Source organism: Nycticebus coucang, chromosome 9, assembly GCF_027406575.1.
Source record: "Nycticebus coucang isolate mNycCou1 chromosome 9, mNycCou1.pri, whole genome shotgun sequence".
Lineage (NCBI taxonomy): Eukaryota > Metazoa > Chordata > Mammalia > Primates > Lorisidae > Nycticebus > Nycticebus coucang.
Genome location: NC_069788.1, coordinates 131799717 through 131815765, shown reverse-complemented (window position 1 = coordinate 131815765; position 16049 = coordinate 131799717). Strand labels below are relative to the sequence as shown.

The 16049-nt window shown below is 39.6% G+C and overlaps 1 protein-coding gene across 4 annotated transcripts in view; it reads right to left on the bottom strand.

Annotated features, from left to right (window-relative positions):
- Positions 1-16049, bottom strand: part of SYT16 (synaptotagmin 16) — a 453110-nt gene that overhangs the window by 39913 nt on the left and 397148 nt on the right. The window lies entirely within an intron of this gene.

The window sequence follows — 16049 nt, the reverse complement described above, 5'->3', positions numbered from 1 at the left end:
TGGGGGGGGAAGCAGAAAGAGAGAGGGAGGGAGTGGGGTGGGGCCTTAGTGTGTGTCACACTTTATGGGGGCAAGACATGATTGCAAGAGGGACTTTACCTAACAATTGCAATCAGTGTAACTGGCTTATTGTACCCTCAATGAATCCCCAACAATAAAAAAAAAAGAAAAAAAAAAAAAAAAAAAAAAAAAAAAGAAATACAGTGTATGGCTCAGAGCCAGGAGAAATCACTGGGGCACTGGTCAGCCTCCTAACGAGCCCTCGTGACTGCTCTGGTCCAGTTCTCGGCAGTGTCCCTGGGATATAAGCTCTTCCTCTGCTCTCATTTATTAAAACTCACAGAGCCACACCCCACTTCAGAGAAGAAGAAGCCACACACATTAAGCTTTTCCAAACATTTCCTAGTTTTGAAGACAGACTTGTTCTGTGTGTTTTAACGAGTTCATACTAGTGATTTTCTGAATATTTCTCAGCATCAACCACCCAATTCAAATGCCCTTTAAGTTATTGGAGTGTATTTGACGTTTACAAGATGATATCCTGAGATATACATAACAAGGAAATCAGTACTACAGAGAACAAATTAATACCTGTGAATCCATCTTCTCACCTTGGTGACGTGTCTTCATTCAGCACGCGTCCCTAATATGATATTATACAATTCTATTAACGGCAGTCCTCAGATGAGATCTCTGCGTCTGGTTGGCCTACATGTCCACTACTTTGTACTTCTGACATACCTCTCCCTGTTTCTGCCACCCTGCTCAAACCACTGCTTTTTGTTTCTGTAGATTTGATTTTTTTTTTCTTTAAGATTTCTCACATAAGTGAAATCATATAATATGCTTCTTCTGGGCCTGGCTTATCTCACTTGACATCATATACTCCAGGTTCTCCCATGTTGTGGCACATGGCAGGATGTCCTACCCTAATCCATTATATATTTATAGACCACACTTTCCTTATCCATTGGTCCATTGACGAGGCTTGCGTTGTTTCTTGTATCTTGGCTTTTGTGAATGATGTTGCAATGAACATGGGAGTGCAGGTATGTTATGAGGTCGTGATTTCATCTGCTTTAGGTATATACCCAAATGACTGCCCGGTCATATGACAGCTCTGTTAATTTTCTTAGGAACTTCCATAGTGTTTACCATAATGGCTACACCAACCTAATTCCCACCCACAAGGTGTTGGGGTTGCCCTTTCTCCACACACTTGCTAACATGTGTTACGTTTGTCTTTTTGATAATTGCCATCATATGGAGAAAGCTCTGCATTATTCATGTTTTCCCCACACCCTCCAGACACCAGCACACTGACCCCTGCTGGTCTCAGAACATCCAGGGATTGTTCTACTTTTGAGCTCTTTGTCTGGGTCCCTCGTTCTGCCTTCCCCAGATGTCTGCATGGCTGGGTCCTTCACATCACTAGGTCTGTTTGACTGTTACTTCACCCTAAAGGCTTCCCTGATTATCCCCCACTAAGTAGTTTTCTTCATAGCACTAATCTTCCTTTCTCTATTCTCCCCCATAACTTCCAAGAACATAAAGAAATTTCCTGTTTTACTAACTGATATCTCCCTGTTATGTAAAACAATGCCTGTTGCATCATAAGTGTTAATGAACTCTTGTTAAATGTTGAATAAATTGGTGAAAACCCAGTGTTCTCTCCAGCCTGAGGGCACACAGGCCATGTTCCCTGTGTTTGGAATAGACCAGTTGAGAACCTAACTCATCTCTGGATCTCAGCCTAGACATCACTTCATAAAGTCCTTCTTTGATCCCTTAGTCAGGCTAAGGGCTCCTTCCCTGTTTTGTGAGATAGTTCTCTGTTTTCCTGGTCAGGGGTCCCCCCGTCCCCATGCTGCACTGGCATTTATCCACCAAATTGCCAGTCCTTCCAGCTAACCTGCACACGCCAGCAGGGTGAGGGGCACCCCAAACTGCCCACCTTCACAGCAGACCCTGTGTCTGTGTCCGACACACAGCTGACTGCCCTGTAAATATTTGCTTCCATCATCAAAAAGTCACACAGTGATTCCAGAGAAGGACATGGATGCTCATTCACAGGTGAGTCCTGCAGGTCACTTCTCAATCAGAAGCTATGAAGAAGTAAAAAGCCATATTTCAAATGAGAGAAAATACTTTTAAATACCAGCCTGGTCAGAACATGTATTCTCCGGCGTGGTTAAGAATTGACATTCACGAGTTTCTCTGGATGACTAGTAACAATCAGACACACTCACATATTGTCCTTGGTGTCTAAGACTCAAAAATTGGTATTATTATTTCCATTTTCCAAGTGAGAAAATTGAGGCAGAGATAAGCGCATGACCGGGTGAAAATCATATGGCCAAGAAGGGGCAGAACCAAGGTTCAAATCAAAGCAGCCTGTCTCTGAACCCACGTTTCTCTAGTCCCTGTGTTGGAGAATCAGAGCAAGGTGGTGGAAAGAACGCTGACTCTGCACATTCACATCAACCCACTGAGCTCCTGGGGTCCAGTCCTTTAACTTCTCTGGCACCATTTCCTGGTTTGGATCATTTTAAAGTTCTGGATTACTTCCCGAGTCTTTTCTAACTCTAAAGTTCTTCAACTCCTAACATCCCGCATAACAGGCATCAATGTTCAAGTTGTTTCTCACTAATCTCCTTTCTATGGAGCAAGAGCACATCATTGTCATGTCATCCAATTTTATTGGCGATCTCCAGCATCACAGTAGGATCTGAAAACCTAAGTGTGAGAAGAGACTTGATTTCCCATAATACTCCAATATGCTGCACAGATACCGTCCCATCCAAACACCAACAAAATGAACGACCTCTTCATGCCCCCACATGTTAGCCGTAGCACCCTGGTATAGCATGGGGCATCGCATATGAGATGCAATAAGGAGCATTTTCAAACTCCTTTACCCTTTAGAACAGCAGTTCTCAACCCATGGGCCGCGACCCACAGGAACTGTATTAAAGGGTTGCGACCCCATTAGGAAGGTTGGGAACCACTGCTTCAGAGTGTAGGACCAGCAAAGGATCTCAGAGGTAGTCAGGAGAATACATTCACAGGAAAGGTCACTGGATTAGATGTTCTTTGGAGTTCTTCCCAGCTCTGGTATTTCATTCCAATTTGTATTTTTGGTCAGCTTAAATTTAAGTCTTTCATTTCAAATAAGTGAGTCAAATGAATAAATAAACAAATAAATGAGCCAATACATAGACATTTCCACATCTGTGAAATTGATAATTAATTAATGTCCTAGTATATGGCCCTTGATTTTTTTTTCCCAGTGAGTCACTAACCATCCACAGAGCAAAGGTTCTCCTCACTTGATATCATAATCCTATAATAATTATAACATTTCCCATACACTAAATATGTACTGTATGCCTGATACCCTCTTGGAACTTTGCATATGTATCCATTTAATCATCACGATGACACCATAAAGTAAGAATTACTATTCTTTACGTTACATAGACAGGAAACAGAGGCACAGAAAGGTGAAGTAACTTGTCATAAGGCAACCAATTTAGGAAATTAACACAACTAGAACTTGAACGTGGCACCTATGTCCTTAGCCAGCACCATGCAAATCATCATATGTCACTGCACCAGGACACCAGAGCACAATCTAGTTCACCCTTCAGAGTGAAGAGGGAGGAGATTAAGGAACCTTCTACCCTGAAACCCGCCAGGAGGTTTCTTTGTAGTGAGTGAGAGTCAGGCAGTGAGAAGGGCACTGGTCCTGAGGGCGTGGGTGTACAGAAGTAGGGGGCAAGGCAACTGACCCGAGAAGGAAATCTGCACTCTCTCCCAAAGGCCCCTGAGCAGGGAGACAAGTCAACAGTGGCCCTATTACAAAAATAAAGGCAGTGCTTTATACAGCATTTGTCACGTGCCAGGCATTGTTCTAGAACTAGACATCTGTTAACTTAGCTACTCTTCACAATAACCCAATGAAATGGGCACTATAACAATCTCCATTCTATGGACAAGGAAACTAAGGCACAAGACTGTCACTTGCTCCGGTCAAAATAGTTTGTAGGCAGTGGACCAAGATTCACACCCAGGCTGTCTTGCTCCAAATTTCAAAATCCATGTTATTGATAACCCATTAGACTCTCTTTACCATCTGCTTCTTCAAGGAACAATGTCTTAAATCTTTGACAGAATCAATGTAGCTGTGTCTTATCCCCAGGAAAATAAAATCTCATAGGTTGGGGTGCATTTTTCATGAGCATCTATTCCCTTATTTTCACACAGAGAAACGAAACCTCAAAGAGGTGAAGTGATTTGCCCAAGGTCAGACCAGGCCAGGACCAATCCCAGGTCTCCAGAGTTCAAGTCCATGGTTCTTCCATATCATTTTTCAGTCTCTTTCCTCAAGAGAGGAAATGACAAGTTATTTAACCTTTCTTTTTTTTTCAGATTTAAATTTTTACTCTTACCTGTTTGAAAGATCCCAGCTACTTAGCTTGCAATGAGTCTATGTTAACAACTAAGTAGCTGATAGGGATTTCACTCAACCTAATCTTTGAAAATCACAAGGTCTCATCTAAGCTGCAGCAATTATTTCAGATGGTATTTTCTGGACCACCATATAAAAATACCACCTTCAACCCCATTCAAGCTAAGTACCTAGGAAATAGTTCAGTGGACTTTTTTTTTTTTGCAGTTTTGGCCAGGGCCGGGCTTGAATCTGCCACCCCCAGTATATGGAGCCAGCACCCTTCAGTGGACATTTTTATTGAAATGGTCACCCTTTCATCCAGTTAACTTGCCAATATGACAGAAGTCATACAACTATCATAAATATGGATACATCTTGAAGTTGAAAGATTGTTCATTTAACTCAAATACAGAATTCAAATAGATCTTAGATACCATCTAAATCTCTACCACCAAAGAGAACTCAGATTCCCCTGCAATCTAGCTGATACATGGGCACCTAGCTTCCTGCCTTTATTCACACACTTCCAGGTGGTACTTGAGGCTTCTTGCCTCACCAGGGAGTTCACAGGACAGGTAGAGACAGGACTCTGACAAGATTTCACCAGTACAGAGACCCCACTGCAATGGGACCAGAGTGTCCCTCTCTCTAATTTTTAATCAATTTTTTTCTAGTTTAAGGAAGGATGGAGGAAATTCCACCCTCATCTCCCAAATAGACAGAAAGGCAGGGGGCACTCAGTGTGACAGACACTGTTGGATGTAGCATCAGTCAAGGATGGAGTGATTGAGAGGGAAGCATGTGCATTCGCGCTGCCAGAGTTTAAACCTGGGAACTTCCACTTGCTAGTTTGTGATCTAAGCAAGTTCCTTAATCTCTAAACTTCAGCATTCTCATTTTGACATTCCTTATTTCTTAAAATTGTTGAGAGGACTCAATGACATAAACCATGTAAAGGTACTTAACACAGGTCCAACATATGGTATACTTAAAAATGTTTAATTATTAACATCATTATTATTACCAACCCCCATCCTGCCATTGCCCTGTGTGGAACTTTCCTGTGGTCTTGCATTTACACACAAAGGAAAGCCTGTGCTTTGCTCCTCAGGTCTGACTTGAGAACTCACCATTATGGTTATTGTAGGGAAGGCTGGAAAAACAAGGGCTGGGACAGGAGGAGGTGGAGTTGACAGTGTGGGTTGTATTTCCACCTTACCTTTCAGTCCTTTATCCCCAGCCCCAGGAGGAGTGCTCTGTACAGTAACGGTGCTGCCTGGAAGTGGGCGGTGCATAACACCTGCTCATTTAGTAGCTTCTTTTAAGGCAACAAAACTACCAACTGGTGATGCAAAGGGAGAGTTTCTTGAGCCTGTCTGCTGCTATTTTACAGACGGAGAAGAATAAGTGCTCAGAATAAATGATCCAAGCTTATTAATTCCTTCCCACCCACATAGGAGCAATTAATTAGGTGGAGATAGTATTGTTCACATCATAACAGAAGGAAGTGGAGACAGGTGGGGGTGGGTAGCACTCAGGGGTGCAGTACCTGGGTGCAGCTTTTAACAACCACCCCAGGAAATCCCTTAAATATGAGATTTCTCAAGTACACACAGAAAATATCTGCCTGTGGCAGCTGATAAGGATAGAAATAAGGGTAAGAATGTGGTTAAAACGAAAAAGCAGAGAAGAGGTCAAAAGCAACAAATGTCAGATCCAAGGGAAAACTGCTACATTCCTCAAAGCACAATTCAGCCATTCTTGGACTCTAATGGGTTAGGAAAAGATTTTTATAATCATCCAGTCTTGGTTTGTTTGTTTGGCCTGTAGAGGTTAGGGTTCCCCGAAGGAGCCCCGGCCACTGCAGAAGGGAGGGTGTAGGTGGGTGCACTGTACTCTCTACAATCAGGGTTATTTTGCTTTGCATGCTTTATATTTTTATAAGATTATACTGGGAGAAAAGCAGGAGTCTTTAAGGAAGTTTAAAAAGCATTGATACAACCCAATTTCCTCATTCTATAGACTAGAAACTAAAGTCAAGCCTACTTATGAGACTGTAGTCAAACGGGAGTCAGTGGCAGAGAATCAGCATTTGGTTCTCCTGCGAACACCTGTTTTGTCATCCCAAACCTTGTATGAGCTGTTTTGACAAATCCATTTTATATATGAACAAAGAGATGGCACTTGTAATAGTTAAATGTAAGTCAAAAAGAAAATCTTTGCTTAAAACTAGTAACATGCAAAGCACGATAGTATTGGAAATATAAGTTATAATGCTGAGCATTTCAGTACTGGTAATTGCAGAGTGATTCAAGCTAACACGTCTACAAATAAAAATTATAAGTTCACAAGAAAAAAATTAAACCAACTATTTAAAGGTATGGAAAGTGAGCAAGGGTAGTTAGACACTGGCAGGGGTCCTCAAACTTTTTAAACAGGGGGTCAGTTCACTGTCCCTAAGACCATTGGAGGGCCGGACTATAGTTTAAAAAAAAAAAAAAACTACGAACAAATTCCTATGCACACTGCACATATCTTATTTTGAAGTAAAAAAACAAAACGGGAACAAATACAATCACACCGCAGCATGTGGCCTGTGGGCCGTAGTTTGAGGACCCCTGCTAGAGGATCCCATTTTTGTAAGAAGGGAACACAAGGCTGGGTGTAGTGGCTCACACCTGTTAATCCCAGCACTTGGGAGGCCGAGGTGGGTGGATTGCCTTGAGCTCACTGGTTCAAGACCAGTCTGAGCCCGAGTGAGACCTCGTCTCAAAAAAAAAAATAGCTGGGTGTTGTGGCAGGTGTCTGTAGTCCCAGCTACAGAGGCTGAGGCAAAAGGATCACTCGAGCACAAGAGTTTGAGGTTGCTGTGAGCTATGATGCCATGGCACTCTACTCAGGGCAACAAAGTTAAGATTCTGTCTCAAAAAAGAAAAAAAAAAAAAAAGAAGGGAACACAAATGCACACACACACTTTTACATCTGATTTTTTTAGTTGTTCTAGTAGCTACTGAAAGGGAGTGTTAAAATCTCTTTTATTTTGAATTTTGTTTCTCCTTTCAGTTTGTTAACTTTTCCTTGATGTTTTGAAGTCATGCTAATAGCAGCATATATATACACTTTTTGTGTCTTGGTGAATCGACCACTTTAGCATTATAAAACATACTTCTTTATTTCTCACAACTCTCTGTGTCTTGAAGTTTACTTTGTCTTTTGTTAATACATCTGCTCTAGATTCATTGTGCTTACTTTCAATCTGTCCATGTGTTTATATTTAAACTGGGCCACTCACAGCCACCATATACTTCCGTCTTGCTTCTTTATTCGGTTTGACAATCTCCACTTTCAAACAAGATACATGTTTCGTCTGCGCTTAATGTACAAACCTCATAGGGTTTCGGTGTGTCATTTTTCTATTTGTTTTCTACTTATTGCATCTGGTTTTTCATCTTCAGTTGCTCCTACTGCTCCATGTATGTATGAATCACTATTTTCTTCATATTTGATTTTAATTCTCTACTACATTTTTAGCTCTACCTATTTGCATTTTCTTTTGTCAGTGGTTTGTCTAGAGATTACACACACATCCTCCATGTATCACAGTTTATTTTGAGCTAGTATTCACAGAATTATACTTTGCATTCTATCACACCATGCCAGTGTTGAATGGTTTATACTTCACAATGGTATAAATCATTTACCTCCCCTCCCCTCTGGATGATTGTTACTTCATAGTTCACTTCAGACCTACCAACCCCACAATGCAGTATTACGTCTTTCATCATCTCTGTAGCTTGATACACATTTGCTCATGATGATGTGCGCTTGAAAAGAATGTTCTGCAGCTGTTGGATACACAGTTCTACACCAACCGAACAATACTAATCTCTACACAACTTTTATAGAACATAGAAGGAAGAGCACTTCCCGACCCATTTTATGAGGCCAGCGTAACCCTGACACAAACACTTTGTGACAAAGATATCACAAGTACAGAAAATTATATGCCAATATGCCTTATAATCATGGTTACAAAATAAGCCTTAGCAAAATACTAAAAAATGAAATTCAGTAGTGGATTAAAAGGATCACACATTATAACAAAGCATATTCTAAAAATGCAAAGTTGGTTTAATATACTAAAATTAATTGATATAATTCCCCAAATTAATGAAATAAAAAAGAAAAACCAATCATCTCAACACAAGCAGGAAAAGTTGCGGACAGAATTTAATGTTGATTTCTGATAACAAAAAATAAAAAGCAAAGAAAAACTAAACATACTAGTAACATTCCTCAATCTGGAAGGAAAAGGAGATTGGGATCTACTAAAAACCTACAGGTAATATCTACCACACACTAAAAGTGAAATTTTTAAAAATTCCATTTAGATGATTATCAAAATGCACTAACAGTTAGGAATAAATTTAACAAAAGACATTCAAAGCTCTCATACTAAAAGCAATAAAGTATTACCAAGTCCGGGTGTGGTGTCTCACACCTGTAATCCCTGCACTCTGGGAGACCACGGTGAAAGGACAGCTTGAGCTCAGGAGTTTGAGACCAGCCTGAGCAAGAGCGAGACCCCATCTCTACTAAAAATAGAAAACTAGCTGGGCAGGCAGTGGGCACCTATAGTCCCATCTACTTGGGAGGGTGAGATAAGAGGATCACTTGAGCCCAAGAGTTTGAGGTTGCTGTGAGTTAAAATGCCACGTCACTCTATCCAGGGCGACAATTGAGACTCCGTGCCTCTCTCTCTCTCTCTTTGTGTATATATATAAAACATATATATAACTCCCCTCTCTCTCTCTCATATATATATGTGTGTGTGTGTGTACCCTGTATATATATATATATATATATATATATACATTCATACTTCAACCCAATCCACTTTTTGGAGACTTTGTTGAGGTACAATTGAAATACAGGAAATTGAATTTGATGAATTTTGATTGAATTGAATTTTGATGAATATATATATAAGAGAGAGGGTGTTACATATATATATACACACACACACCGAGTACATATATATACATGTGCATGTATATATAGAAAAAATAGAAAAGCTCAATATCATTAGGATGTTAATTTCCCCAAATTAATTTAAAGCACTCCAAACCGAAATCCAAACAGATCTTTTTGTCAGACTTGACAAGTAGACTTTAAAATGTATGAGAAAACATTAAGGACATAGAAGAGTAGAAATATTCTTTGAAAAAAAAACAAAGTGGGAAGACCAACTATCTGATTTCAAGACTTACTACGTGCCCTATATCAATCTGAAATAAAAGTAAAATAAAATAAAGTTACAGAAAACACAAGACTTACTACATAGCAACATTAAACCAAGATAATTTGCTATTGGCAAACGATAGACCAATACATCAGTGAAACAGAATAGAGACTCCAGAAATAGCCTAACACAAGTGTAGTCAAGGCTGCCAAAGTAAGTCAATGGAGGAGATTAAAGTCTTTTCAAAACATGATGCTTGAGGGACAGCACCTGTGGCTCAGTGGGTAGGGTGCTGGCCCCATATACCGAGGGTGGTAGGTTCAAACCCAGTCCCAGCCAAACTGTAACAAAAAAATAGCTGGGCATTTTGGTGGGTGCCTGTAGTCCCAGCTACTTGGGAGGCTGAGGCAAGAGAATCTCCTAAGTCCAGGAGTTGGAGGTTGCTGTGAGCTGTGTGACACCACAGCTACTGAGGGCGCGCTACCACAAAAAAATAAATAAAAGTGATGCTTGATCATATAGGGAAAAAGAAACATCAATTCTTATCTCACATTCTCTGTGTATACATGTATACATTAGCCATAAATCTAATTGTAAAACCTTAAATCCTAAAAGTCCTAGGAGAAAAAAACAAAATTTTGGTATCCTTGGGATAGATAAACGCATGAACCACACTAGAAAAGAAGTTGAAATTCATCAAAATTAAAATTTCTGCTCTTTGAAGGATATCGTTAAGAAAAGAAAATGCAAGCCACAGACTGAAGGAAAATACTCACACAAGTCAGATAAAGGACTTCCTTCCAGAATACGCAAAGGTCTCCTACAGCCCAACAACACTACAACTCACTGCAAACAACCCAATAAAATCTTCCAGACACTTCACAAACCAATAGTCCAAATGGCCTCTAAATGAATGAAAGATGCTGAACATGAGCAGTCACCAGAACAATACAGCTAAAACCACAAGGAGACAGCAATACAATTTTTAAAAACTGCATGTGTCAAAGGAAATGGAGTACCTAGAGCCCTCAAACACTGCTGGTGAAAACTTTAAACGATACTTCCAAACACTGTTGAGAAGTTTCTTAAAAATGTAAACATACATTTGACCATATCCAGTCACCCCACCCTAGATATTTTCCCCAAACAAACAAAAACACCACCCAAGACCTTTGCACAAATGTTCACAGAAGCTTTATTCGTAGTAGTCCAAACTGTAGTAAACCCAAAGGTCCAGCAACAGGTGAAGAGATAAACAAGTGATACACCAATTGTGGTATATTGATAAAATGGCATTGCTCCATGAATATAATATTCTAGAAAATTCAAAATAATACCTAGTGACAGAAAACAGATCAGTGGTTGCCTAGGATGGGGTTAGAGAGAGGGATGGATTACAAAGAGACATAAAATTTCTGGAGTAATATAAACGTTTGCTTTCATAACTGGTGATTGTTTCACAAGTATAATGTGTCAAAATTCATCAAATTCAATTTCCTGTATTTCAATGGTACCTCAACAAAGTCTCCAAAAAGTGGATTGGGTTGAAGTAAAGCATTATCTCACAGCAGCCTTATCCCTCCCCCACTGCCTCATTGACTCAAATATTCCCAGCACTCGGCTGTTTCTGTGCTATTGGGAAGGCTCAGATCTGTAAGCCAATGAGGTCTAGAATTTGTTATCTTGGTTGGTCTAAACCTAGGAAAGAACCCTGAGGGGCAAAGTACCCACCAAATGGAGCACTTCGCTAATCCCCACTGCATCTACTTGGGAAGATCTTCTGCCTTTCTAATTTAATTTCTGAGTTCCTAGACCAGCTCTGAAACCCAGCGCACAGTTTATTTAGCTTTGTATGACCCCACCCCCATGTCTCCAGTCATGGGGTCCCACAGTTACTAACTAAAGTCAAACCTAACACAGACAATGCTGCCAGCGCCTGGGCCCTCCTCCTGTTCCCCTGTTCAGCCACCATATTTATGCCCATGAGAAACAGTGTTCACCTAAATCAGCCCCAGTTGTCCTTACATCTCTGGACAGAAATTGGTGTTGATAATTATTAACCTAAGGGATTGGCCCTTGATCGAGGCCTCCTCTGACCTCTTTGAGGTTTATTTCCCTTCCCCACCAGGCCAAACACATCCCAGAGAAGAGAAGAGGCATCATGGAAGCACGGGGGTGGAGGAGGCGGGATTGGTTCTGACTGTGGGGATCACAAAACCTAAACCACAGGTAGTATTCTGAACAGGTGCATAGCAGGACCTCAGATTTGCTGGGCCCTCATTGCTCACCACCAGGAGTCTCTCAAGCACCAGTGTTTTCTGAACATTGACTTGGACAATTACTCTACACTGTTTAATCACTTCAGCAAGACTCAGCTGGACAAGTGTTGAACAGTCAGCCTCCCCTACTCTACTAAGCTCTGCTCTCTGACCCGCACCCTTCCTACAAGGGAATTTCTCTATAGGACCCACGAGTTGTATTGTTTCCCTACTATGTTGGCATTTACATACAATTAACGCCCAAGACTATAATTTACTCTGCTGAGAACTGAGGTGACCTGATAATTAAATTTCTGCACAGAGAAAACACAAAACCAGAATGGCTGTTCTTGCTTTTTTTCCCATCCAACCCCCAATATTTCTCTATTCCTCCAGTGAATCCTTAACAAGCAAATGTGAGTCAACATCTTCATTAGCAAAAACTCTGATAGAGAAGAAATTTTTTAAAACTCCCATTGCTATGAAGGGCCTGGGTTATATAAGCCAGTCTGAGAAAAATAATGAACAGCTCTTTCGATTTGTAAGTGTTGTGAGGTTTTGACTTTCTAGGTTCTCAGTTTACCCAGCAGTCTTCCGACCCATGCTGTAAATCACCCGCAAGGCAGTTTCCCAAGTTTCATCTCCCATTACAGCCACGTCAAACAACAATGATGATTTCTATGAGGCAATTTCAAAGTCTTGTCATCATCAAGTCTATAGTAAATATATCCAAGTATATCGTAACAACTCAAAAGAAATAGACTGAATATTAAGAAAAGACTCAAATAATAACAGCTTTTTTAGAAGAAAAAATAAAACCCATATTTCTCCAAAAGTCACACAGTCCCTATGTCATTTTATTTTATTTTAAAGGATGTTATATTTTATTTGGTATTTCTTTTTTTTTATTTTTTTAATGTTAAGTCATAGCTGTGTGACACAATCAAGGGGTACAGTGTGCTGGTTTCATATACAATCTGAAATATTCTCATCAAACTGTTCAACGTAAATTTCATGGCATTTTCTTAGTTACTGTATGTAGACATTTGTATTCTGCCTTTCGTAAGTTTCACCTGTACCCATTCTAAGATGCATCTTAGGTGTGGCCCCAGCCATTACCCTCCCTCCACCAAAACCTCCCCCTTCCTTGGCCCTTTCCTCATAGTCTTGTGCTATAGTTGCATTATAGCCTTCATGTAAAAGCTATAATTTAGCTTCATAATAAGACTGAGTACATGGGATACTTTTTCTTCCATTCCTGAGATACTGTGCTAAGAAGAATATGTTCCAGCTCCACCCATGTAAACATGAAAGAGGTAAAGTCTCCATCTTTCTTTAAGGCTGCATAGTATTCCACGGTATACATGTACTACAATCTGCTAGTCCATTCGTGGGTCGATGGGCACTTGGGCTTCTTCCATGACTTAGCAATTATGAATTGGGCTGCAATAAACATTCTGGTACAAATGTCTTTGTTGTATTGTGATTTTTGGTCTTCTGGGTATAAACCTAGTAAAGGAATATAGGATCGAATGGCAGATCTATTTTAAGGTCTCTAAGTATTATCCAAACATCCTTCCAGAAGGATGCATTCCCACCAGCAGTGTAGAAGTGTGCCCTTTTCTCCACATCCACGCCAACATCTCTGGTTTTGGGATTTTGTTATGTGGGCTACTATTACTGGGGTTAGGTGATATCTCAAGGTAGTTTTGATTTGCATTTCTCTGATTATTAAGGATGATGAGCTTATTTTCATGTGTTTTTAGATCGTGTGTCTATCTTCTTTTGAAAAGTTTCTCTTCAAGACCCTTGCCCACCCTGAGATGGGATCACCTGTTCTTTTCTTGCTAATACGTTTGAGTTCTCTGTGGATTCTGGTTATTAGACCTTTATCGGAGGTATAACCCACAAATATTTTCTCCCATTCTGAGGGCTGTCTGCTCGCTTTACTTACTATGTTCTTGGCTGTGCAGAAGCTTTTTAGTTTCATCAGGTCCCAGTAATGTATTTTTGATACTGCTTCAATTGCCTGGGGACTCCTCCTCATAAAATATTCACCCAGGCCAATCCTTCAAGAGTTGTCCCTGCACTTTCTTTAAGTATTTTTATAGTATCATGTCTTAAGTTTAAATCTTTGATCCAGTGAGAGTCTATCTTAGTTAATGGTGAAAGGTGTGGGTCCAGTTTCAAACGTCCACAGGTTGCCAGCCAGTTCACACAGCACCATTTGTTAAATAGGGAATCTTTTCCCCACTAAATGTTTTTAATTGGCTTGTCAAAGATCAAATAACGGTAAGTAGTTGAATTCATCTCTTGGTTCTCTATTCTGTTCCAGACATCTACTTCTCTGTTTTTGTGCCAATACCATGCTGTTTTGATCACTATCGATTTATAGTACAGTCGTAGGTCTGGTAGCTTGATTCTTCCTGCTGTGTTTTTATTGCTGAATAATGTTTTGGCTATTCGAAGTTTTTTCTGATTTCACATAAAACAAAGCATTTTTTCAAGATCTTTAAAATATGACAATGGAGCTTTAACAGGAATTGCATTAAAATTATATATTGCTTTGGGTAGTATAGACATTTTAACAATGTTGATTCTTCCCAGCCATGAGCATGGTATATTTTTCCATTTGTTGACATCTTCAGCTATTTCTTTTCTTAAAGTTTCATAGTTCTCTTTGTAGAAATCTTTCATGTCCTTTGTTAGGTATACTCCCAAATATTTCATCTTCTTTGGCAGTACTGTGAAAGGAATAGAGTCCTTGACTATTTTCTCGGCTTGGTTATTGTTGGTATATATAAAGGCTACAGATTTATCAGTGTTGATTTTGTAGCGTGAGACATTGCTGTATTCCTTGATCACTTCTAAAAGTTTTGCAGTAGAATTCCCAGTATTTTCCAGATATACGATCGTATCATCTGCGAAGAGTGAAAGTGTGATCTCTTCTGACTCTGTGTGGGTACCCTTGATCACCTTTTCTTCCCTAATTGTGATGGCTAAAACTTCCATTACAATGTTAAAGAGCAATGGAGACAATGGGCAACGTTGCCTGGTTCCTGATCTAAGTGGAAATGATTTCAATTTAACTCCATTCAATACGATTGGCTGCGGGTTTGCTGTAGATGGCCTCTATTAGTTTAAGAAATGTCCCTTCTATACCAATTTTCTTAAGTGTTCTGATCATGAAGGATGCTGGATATTATCAAAAGCTTTTTCTGCATCAATTGAAAGAATGATATGGTACTTATTTTTTAGTTTGTTTATGGTTGAATTACATTTATAGATTTATGTATATTGAACCAGCCTTGAGACCCTGAGATAAATCCCACTTGGTCGTGGTGTATAATTTTTTTGACATGTTGTTGGATTCTGTTAGGATATTATTATTTTAGCATCAATATTCATTAGTGATATTGGTCTATAATTTTATTTTCTTGGTGGATCTTACCCTGGTTTGGGGATCAAGGTGATGTTTGCTTTCTAGAATGTATTGGGTAATATTCCTTCTTTTTCTATATTTTGGAAGAGGTTTAGTAATATAGATACTAGTTCTTCTTTAAAGGTTTGGTAGAATTCTGACATAAAGCTATCTTGTCCGGGGCTTTTCTTTTTAGGGAGATTTTGTATAGTTGATGCTATTTCAGAACTTGATATAGGCCTGTTCAACATTTCCACTTCATTCTGGCTAAGTCTTGGTAGGTGGCGTACTTCCAGGTATTGGTCAATTTCTTTCAGATTTTCATATTTCTTAGAGTAAAGTTTCTTGTAGTATTCATTAAGGATTTTTTGAATTTCTGAGGGGTCTGTTGTTATTTCATCGTTACCATTTCTGATTGATGAAATTAGAGATTTTACTCTTTTTTTTTCTGGTTAGGTTGGCCAAAGGTTTATCTATTTTATTGATCTTTTCAATAAACCAACTTTTGGATTTATTGATCTGTTGTATAATTCTTTTGTTTTCAATTTCATTTAATTCTACTCTGATTTTTGGTTATTTCTTTTCTTCTGCTGGGTTTGGGGTAGGAGTGTTCTTCCTTCTCCAGCTGCTTGAGATGTCCCATTAAGTTATTAACTTCCCCTCTTTCCATTTTCT